This window comes from Lontra canadensis, unplaced genomic scaffold (genome assembly GCF_010015895.1).
Source record: "Lontra canadensis isolate GAN:19392208 unplaced genomic scaffold, GSC_riverotter_1.0 scaffold19, whole genome shotgun sequence".
Lineage (NCBI taxonomy): Eukaryota > Metazoa > Chordata > Mammalia > Carnivora > Mustelidae > Lontra > Lontra canadensis.
Genome location: NW_022631013.1, coordinates 20,192,709 through 20,202,117, shown reverse-complemented (window position 1 = coordinate 20,202,117; position 9,409 = coordinate 20,192,709). Strand labels below are relative to the sequence as shown.

The 9,409-nt window shown below is 43.7% G+C and overlaps 1 non-coding gene across 1 annotated transcript; it reads left to right on the top strand.

The window, feature by feature from the left end:
• The first annotated feature begins 7,234 nt into the window (after positions 1–7,234).
• On the top strand, positions 7,235–7,341 carry LOC116869602. Its single transcript, XR_004383072.1, has one exon. It is a non-coding gene; the product is annotated as a U6 spliceosomal RNA (small nuclear RNA).
• The last annotated feature ends 2,068 nt before the right edge of the window (positions 7,342–9,409 follow it).

Below are 9,409 nucleotides of genomic sequence, written 5' to 3'. Positions count from 1 at the left end.
GTTTCTCTCTCTTTAGGGAAAGTCTGCTAAACTTTTGCCATGGGCCGTCCGTCCATCCATCCATCCATCCATCCATCCCTTTGATGTTTACTGATTCCTTCCTGTGTGTCAAGCTCCTTAGACCTGTGGCTATGGTCCAGGAATAGAGAGGTGGAGGCTTGTTCAAGCCCCACCCCCCTCCTTTCACGAAGATCTGTAGCTTCTGCCAGAAACTCTGGAACATGGGTGCCACCTGAAACAAACAAAACATGCTAAGTACTGGTATCTTTCTATATACACTTAACAGTGCTTAGATGTGCCTCTGAGGTCCTGCTAAGCAAGGTTCCACTTGAAAACTATAGTCAGCCAGTATGCTACATCCAGTGACTGGGTATAAAAGTTCTGATAAGCTTCAATATTGAACTGTATAAATTTTTGATAAGTTTTTGATCCCCAAAAAGTCATATAAGAAAAACTAATGAGATAAAGAACAATCAGATAGTCCAGGAGACCAACTCTAAAGATAGAGAAAACTGATGGAAGAGAGAAGGGCTTGGAAATGAAACACATAAAAATGCCCTGGGACTAATCATATAGCAATGCTGAGGGCAAATTGTAAACAAACCTGGAAAAGCATACAAGAAATCTTTGTTACAAAGAGTACGTCAGTGCAGGAGTTAAAAATATGCACTAGATTGCGGTGATAGGAGGATTTCTCCAAACGCTGTACGGGGGACACAGGCAGAGCTGGAAGACACAGAGAACACATATAGGAGGCCAACTCCATATGAATATCTCCATGTTGCTGAATCTAATTACAAACAACCCTATGTTGCTCTCTCAAGAGCCTGATTTTTGAACTCACTAAGTGCATTGTAATGAAATGTATGAATGAATAAATGCATTACTACTTTAGTAAAATCTGCTAAAATGGGATGGCCCATGGATGTGCCAAGCACCGGAGGAGGACAAGGACGGCTGAGTCTTGGGCTGACCAGGGCTGCTATGCCCCGCTGATGGTTACCTTGCCTGTCCCAGTATGTGGCACACAGGTACTATAGACTTTGAAACATGCCAAAGTGGACCTTCTCCCCTGCATGGTCTACTTCCTTAGGTAGGCATATCTCCTAGAGTAATTTCAGAAATAATTCTGATAATAAGAATAAAAGCCAGAATAACTTTTGGCTCTAGTGCTAGGAAGGGGAACAAAGCTAGAGGAAGTGACATGTAGGTCTTGGATCCCAGGCCAGAGTTCTTCCTCCTACATCACACAGCTATTTAACATTTTACTTCATTTATTTTTTTTTAAGATTTTATTTATTTATTTGACAGAGATCACAAGTAGGGAGAGAGGCAGGCAGAGAGAGAGGAGGGGAAACAGGCTCCCTGCTGAGCAGAGAGCCCGATGCGGGGCTCGAATCCAGGACCCTGGGATCATGACCTGAGCTGAAAGCAGAGGTTTTAACCCACCGAACCACCCGGGTGCCCCTCATTTATTATTATATACAGCAAAATTCCCTTTTTTTAAGTGTACAGGTCTAAAAATTACCAAAATTAAGATGCAAAACAGTTCCATTACCTCCCAAAATACCCTGTGCTGCTTACTCCTTTGTGGTCAACCCTTCTTCTCACGTTTAACCCCTGGCAGCCAATGGTCTATCTAGTCTCTGTCCCTTTAGTCTTGCCTTTTCCAGAGTGACATGTAAATGGGATCACACAGTAATGCAGCAACTTTTTAATTAGGGGATTTAAAACAAAAGTAAGCAAACACACAAAAACAGAAAGAACCATTCCCTGAATATTCTAGTTAAGTAAAATTTACTGTGCCAGATTCCTCACATATTCCTAATGCTTCTCAAAATATTTTTCCTGACTAAAGCAACTTTTGCTTCTCTTTCTCTTGGTCCACACTCTATTGCTTAGGAATTTGGGGGGTTGCTTTGCAGTTATTTCCTATGTGGTGATGATAGTTGAGTTTGACTGTACAGAGGAGACTTGCTTTGTAATATTTTAATATTTTACTATTCTGTCTGGAAGAGGGATAATGTATTTTTCTAGAACTTTTACAAATAAGGTCTGAACTAAAGAGGAGAACTAATTTCCGTGGAGTTCAATTAGGATTTTCCTGAAAGAGAGCAGACAAGAAGGATGTGGGAAGCACAGCTAGGCACATAAAAATTAGAAAAACTCTCAGGGCCATAATTTATGAAGATCAACATCCTACATAATGGAACATAAAATTCCAGAAACATAAAATTGCCAGGCACGCAGAGGGAAGGCAACGCCTGTGTGTTTGTTTGGAAGCACACAGCGTCTTCATGAGGCAGACGGAGCAGCCGTACTGACAGCATGAGGTCGTAGCCTCATTCTCCATTACCCTCTCTACTTTAGTTCTTCCTGATCCAGAACACAGTTCTTAAAAAAATGAATGGTATGGAGCAAGATTTTACCTTGAATTCCCCTTGACTGTTATTGATTAAAAAAAAAAAAAAAGACTTTGGGGATGTGGGCTTGTTTTGTTCATCCCAAGAAGCGTGGAATCAATAGCACTTACTACTGGGGATAAGGGTGGGGTAAAGCATAGGCTGCTTCCTGTGGTCTCCATCTTCACTGGTGGTGTTTCCTGCGCATCTCTGCTTCACGAGGAGAGTTGCCGTTTGGTGCTGTCTCAATGCAATTACTGTCTTTCTATGATGATGTCACCTTGCTTTCCCTACCAATTACCAAATCATTTGTATCAAACCTCTGTGTGTGCCTGATGACGCTTATCACCCACATCAGTCCTCAGAGCAGTGCACGGCCCTGGGGGTGGGGTGGGGCACTCTACAAACACAGTGATGGAGAAAGTGGCATGGAGACCTACAGGGGCAACATATGTTTCAGATCCTGGTATTTTCTCAGCTCTCCTATTGTGATAAAATCCAGGCCCTGGCGAGTCATTACTATATATTTTTATTTGCGAATGCATTTTATACAAACTCTTATCTAAATCTGTCATGCTTTACTAATAAAAATGAAAACAAAACTCAGTTCTGTATGCAGTAAGCCCAAGTTTTAAGATAGGAAAAAGTAAAGTTATTAAACTGGTGGGTTTGGTGTGCAAGCTCTGGCATCAGATGGTGAAACAGATGGTTTGTAAGCACATAAGCAAAGAAAACAGCAGGAGTTTACTAAAAGCAAGCCATGCTCAACTAGCCTTGTTCCCGTTTATGAGAGGGTTGACACTGATCAAAAAGAGAAATTCCTTAAAATCACTGTATCTTGATCTCAGTAAGGTTAAAGTGTTTTCTGGAGGACAAGATGGAGGAAAGTCACCCTAATGGTGATGTGGTAGATTTTTGCTAGTCCATCCAGTGCCTAATGGGCCTATGGCAACCTTGAGGGAGGTATATAGTGGCATGTCATAGGACTTTTAATTGTCCCCTAATTTTATCAGTAAGTTAAATGAAGTTTGTACCTACCTTTATACAACACTTTAGAGGTACTCAATACAATGAATATCAAAATCAAGATTTTTTTAAGAAGGAAAATAAAGCCAACTGAAACAACACCCCACACTAATAAATGATTTTTTAATATAGGCAGTGTAAAGTCCTAAGTCTGTGTCTTTAAAAATGCACAAGTATTTGATGGAGGAGATTGGACTTCTTGTTAGTTCATGAAAAGAAGACACAGATATTTTAGTCAATTTCAGATGTCATGTGAGTCAAACATATAAAATGGTTGCTGAATAATAGAACAGTATCCATAGCAGTTGGAAATGCCCATCGCATTCTACTTTCCAATGGTCACACTGATCCGTACTACTGTTTCTAAAACCATGTGTCTGGGGGCACCTGGGTGGCTCAGTGGATTGAAGCCTCTGCCTTCGGCTCAGGTCATGATCCCGGGGTCCTGGGATCGAGCCCCGCGTCGGGCTCTCTGCCCAGCGGGGAGCCTGCTTCCTTTCCTCTCTCTCTGCCTGCCTCTCGGCCTATTTGTGATCTCTGTCAAATAAATAAATAAAAATATTTAAAACCATGTGTCTGGTTTTAGAAAAGACATAAACAAAATGGAGCAGATCCAGAGGATCTGATCAAGTCGGCGAGAATCTGTAGATCCTATCATGGGAAGGAGAGGGAATAGCACCCACAGCCCTGAATGTCTACTCTGAGCATAAGAGAGAAAAGGCTGGAAGCAAAAAGGAGGATGGAATGAAAATTGGTCAGTTTTCTAGTGGTTTAAAGAATAAGGAAATGTGTCGGAAGTAGCCCCAGAGCACACATTATCTAGAACAGGAAGAGTTGGGTAGGGCATTCTATAGCTGTTGCTTTCTTGCCATGAATAAGCCTAAGGGGTGTGTGTGCCTGAGTGTGTGTGCATGTGCTTGTGCATGTGTGTGTGTGTTTGAATAGATGTCCAGGCAAATAGGTAACTAGGCATGATCAGAGTGTATTGTCTTAGAATGGCTGCTATCACAGAATGCCACAGACTGCATAGCTTATAAACAACAGAAATGTGTATCTCACAGTTCTGGAGGCTAGAAGTTCATGAACAGGGTGCCAGCATGGTTGGATTCTGGCGAGAGCCCTCTTCTGACTTGCAGACTGCTGTTACCTTGTGTTCTCAGACTGCAGAAAGAACTGGAGAGCACTGTTTGTTGTCTCTTTGGTAAGGACACTATTCCTGTTGAAGAGGTCTTCCCCCTCATGACCTGATTAACCTCCCAAAGGCCCCACCTCCTGATGCCATCATATTAAGGGTTAAGATTTCAACATATGAATTCTGAGGGGACACAGACACCGAGTCTGTAACAGGGTACATTTCTGCTCCCCGTTATTTCACAGCAGCTTCCTCCAGGAGAATCCTGTTTGTCCTTGGCCACTTTTGTTCATCATTCCGTATTCACTCTTATCACTTAGTGCCAGGCCTGTGGTAGAAATTGGAGACCCAAGGTAGAATTAATCCAGTTTGCACACAAAAGGAGCATAGTATCGAGGGGGCAAATGGGCTCCCACTGAAAGCCCGAGCAGTGCAGTGAGGAGTCTAGTCTAGAGTCACTCTCTTATCAGTGAAGTGTCTAGGTGTCAGCTCTGCTGACTTTCTGAGCTGGAGGGAATTTTGGACATCTGCTCAGTGCATGGTTTTCAAACAGCACCTTATGGCACCCTGGGGCTTTTGCAGATATTTCTTAGGAGTTGCTATGTATGAAAGGGAAGACTGAATCAAAAGATGTCTGGAGGTCCTCCCTCCTCACACTTCAAGCAGAGCTGCTTTGCTTCTCTCTGTTTTATTTGTTCATCATCCATACCCGAAGTAAGTTGAGGAAAGGGTACTGCTACTGCTAATTGTTTAACCATGTCTCACACCCGTGCAGGAATGTAGTGGACAGTAGCCAAAAGGTATTGTGGTTTGCTTGATGTGATGAAAGAAATGTTTTTGTTTATGTGCTCATATAGACTGATATCTCTTCATTCGGTGATTTGCTGAAATACCAAATAAGCAAAGATCCTCTGTGTTTCTAAAATCATCCTAAGATTTTCCCTCGGACAGTTAGCTCTCTCAGAAGACTTCAGACTCCCTGAGGGCAAGAACTTTGCTCTAGTCATTTTTGTTTCTCAAGTGAGTAACGCAGTGCCTGACACATAGGGCCATTTCAAATGTTTGATGACTCTATGAAGAAGGCAGTAAAATAATGTATTAATTGGAACAGATCTTCTGACTGATTATGGAAAACAAAATAAAATTCTGAAACCTCGTTTGGTTCTCAGTAACCCAGTATGCTGAGTATACACATACTCATTATACTCCATTAGTAGTCACTATAGCATCAAATTAGATATTGATTGGTGTCAGAGAAGAGCTTAGCATTTGGCTCTGAAGCGGTGTCATCTCTTCCATCTGTGAACACCCAGTTTCCTGTCCCTTCTTAGTGAATCCTGGAATCTAAGTCATGAATAATGACAGAATTCTGCCAAATCTATTTCTCAGAGGAGGGCTGTGTAACTTCTTTCCTTGTGATGCACTGACTCACTGAATAGCTACCCCTGTGGATTCCAATTAGCAGTAGTTTGTACTCTTTCTGGTTAGACTTATAGGCAAATCTGAAATCTTCAGGATTCCTGTAGCCCGTTCTGAGTGTGGGTTGGAAGTGCTCAGACAGCCCTGGAGGCACTCCGTAACCAACTGATCTATGACTGTCTGGCTTGGGCTTGGCCAGACTGAAACCTGCACTTTGTGGTTCTCCTCACAGAAGGTGCCTTTGAGGTGTGAGATAAAAAAACAACGCAACTACATAGTGTATGGAGAGGATGCTTTTTTGAGTTTCACCAAAGGTGTTAACCTCTAAAGCTGCTACTGGTACACACACACACACACACACACACACACACACTGTGCAAAGAGTCTTTAGTCAGGAATGGAAGCCAAGATTTCATGTACAGACCAAGAAAGGGAGGGGTGGCATTCTTAGAAGGGAGTTGACAGGCAATAGCTGTAAGTTATACCAAGATGCCATGATGGTATAGTGGTTAGTACTCTGCGTTGTGTAAGTTATACAAGAAAGCAAAGAAAGGCCCTGAAAAGCTATGTGAGCAGTTAAGGATCCTGCTTTTGATTAGCAATATATAAGTCTTAAATTTTATCCTTTTCTGTGCTGCCTCCCTTATCTAGAGTAAGTGGAATATCTTAAAAATTGTTCCTCAGACTCATTTGTGCATTCTGAGACCATGACTTTATAGGAAGGTATGATTTTCCTCATTCTGAGTGACTGAATTCTATAGCTGAGGACACTGAGACAAACTTTGTCAAGTGTAGACTGGGCACATTGTGTCTCCTCCCACGAATGTGAAATGGCACAGGAAGGAGAGACCCACTTTGAGCCGGGGAACTTATCAGTAGTACCTGTTTTCCTCAAAACAAATCCCAAATCTCAAAGATGGCTCCATTTTGGGGGGAAGGGTTGGGCAACATGGGTGAAGGAGGGAGGGAGATACAGGTTTCTGGTTATGGAATGAGTAAGTCATGGGCATAAAAAGAAGAGCATCAGGAGTAGTCAGTGATATTCTAATAGCGATGTAGTGGGACAGATGGGAGCTATACTGGTGGTGAACATAGCACAGTATATAAATATACAAATATAAATTTGTCAAATCACTAAGCTGTACACCTGAAACTAATGTGACCTTGTAGGTCAATTTTACAAAAAAAGGGGGGGAGGGCTCCATTTTTTCAGGGAAGCTCGTTCTTCCTCTGAACTTGCTCTTCAAAAGGGGAAGCTCTCACTCTGGCAGCACATATACTAAAGTTGGGACTCTGAAGAGAAGATTAGCATGGCCTTTGTGCAAGGATGGTATGCAAATTCATGGAGCATTCCCTATTTGAGGCTCCTGGGTGGCTCAGTTGGTTACGCGTCCAACTCTTGATTTGGGGTCAGGTCATGACCTCAGGGTTATGAGATCGAATCGGGATCCCAGCTCAGTGAGGATTCCACTTGAGATTCTCTCTCTCTCTCTCCTTTTTCCCCTCCCCTTGCTCGTGCTCTCACTTCCTCTCTCTCTAAAATAAATAAATCTTTTTTAAAAAGCCAGAAGCATATTTCATTCTTTCACCTACATTGAGTACATACAGAGCACCTACTATATGCCAAGATCGGCACATTCATTAGTTAATTAGCCACTGTCCTTATTTTCAGGAGTGTCCTGGGAAGATGGACAGCTGTTTCCAGTATGTATAGCTGCCTAAAAAGCCAACGAAACCTAACACTGAAAACAAAACCAGTAATTAATTTTGCTCACAAATCTCTAATTTTGGCAAAGTTCAGAGCCCCAGCTTGTCTCTGTTCCGTGTCTTCTGGGAAAGGGCAAAGGACAGGGCCGGAATCCCCCGAGGGCTTGCTCACTAACCTACCCGGAGGCTGCTGCTGGCAGTAGGCTGACGTCTTCACTGGCACAACACCTAAGTGTGGTCTCTCCATATAGTCTTTCCAGTTCTTCACTACATGATGCTGTTAACTTTCCCATTTAAATTCTGTACTTCTAGGTGCAGGATGTTTTTGCCTTCAACTTGCTTTGAGTTTTGAGATGTTGGCTGAGTTACGGGAAACCCGCATGTCTTCATAAGAGTGTCATAATTTGGATGTGTGTTCCAGATACTGTTGGTATGTGCAGAGCCTGTAACAGCTGTAGCTGATGCCCTGCTCCTCTCCCCTCTACCTACCCATGCTCACCAGCAGCTGCTCTGGACCTTTCCAGAGCATGGACAGCTTCCCACCCCACCCAGCACCTTCTTCTCTTTTTCTCTGCCTGGGGACTCTCTTGGCACCCTGAGGAACACACAGACCCTAGACAGGTTCAGCCCAGAAGTGCAGGGACATCGGCATCCCTGGGGCAGGGGGCCATCCTTAACCAACAAGAGATGGAAATCAACGAGTAAATACAGCAGTCTTCCCAGTAGAATGATTCAGAGCAGGCCTGACTCTGTTTTGCATGACTTGACTTGGCCGACTTGAGGGTGAGTGCCTCAGATTTTGCACCCTCTTCTCCCCGCCTTTGTCCTGTGATTCTGAGGCAAGTTCCTCACAGTTTCTGAGAGGGTTCCCAGCAGGACTGAGCCCCAGTAGCTCGTAGTTAACGGCTCACTTATTCACACACCCGTTACTGATGTTTCTCCTCCTGTTCTCATCTCACTTTCTTGTTACTCCTTTCACGCTGGGGTGTACTGGGGTTGCCTTTCGAGTACAGTAGGAGTACCCATTTCCTTCTCAGCTTCTACTCCTGCGGGGACGTACATGTAAAGCAGGCTTTGCTTCCCCACTCAGCAGTCATTTATTTAAGCACACGATCAGCTTATGATATGATTCCAATAACTAAAGTTTTATCTTCTCGGAGACAGAGCTGGAACTCAGATGCTTCTGGTGCTCAAGGTTGGGCAATTCCTTTCTTCCAAAGGCCTCTTTGTACGAGTTCAAACACATTTGCGTGGGCACTTTTTGTTTTTTGGGTGATTGAGGAAGGAGGTGCCAGATGTTGTGCCTGTGTCCTTTTTTTGGCTGTTGTTGTTGTTTTTGTCGTGTGTGTGTGTGTGTGTGTGTGTGTGTGTGTGTTGGTGGAGAGGCACTGGAGAGGTGTGAGGGGAGATAAGACCATACAAGGCTAGGAAGGCAAAAATTGTCTGGAGAGTTGCCTCACACTTTTCCCTGACTTTCCCTCATGGCTGAAGACCTGCTTGTGAGCCTCTGTGGGAATAGTGCCAGAGCAAGGAACAGAGTTTGTATTTCATGAGGGACGGGGAAGGCTTGGGGTACGCACACTCCTGCTTTGGGACCAAAGTGGCCAAAGGCAGCACACAATGCACCACACGTGCCCTGCTCTCTCCTTTCCCACCTCTGCCACTGCCCCGGCTGGCAGAGTGCTGCTCCTGGCTCAGAGACCCGTCTGCAGAAATGTGCAGA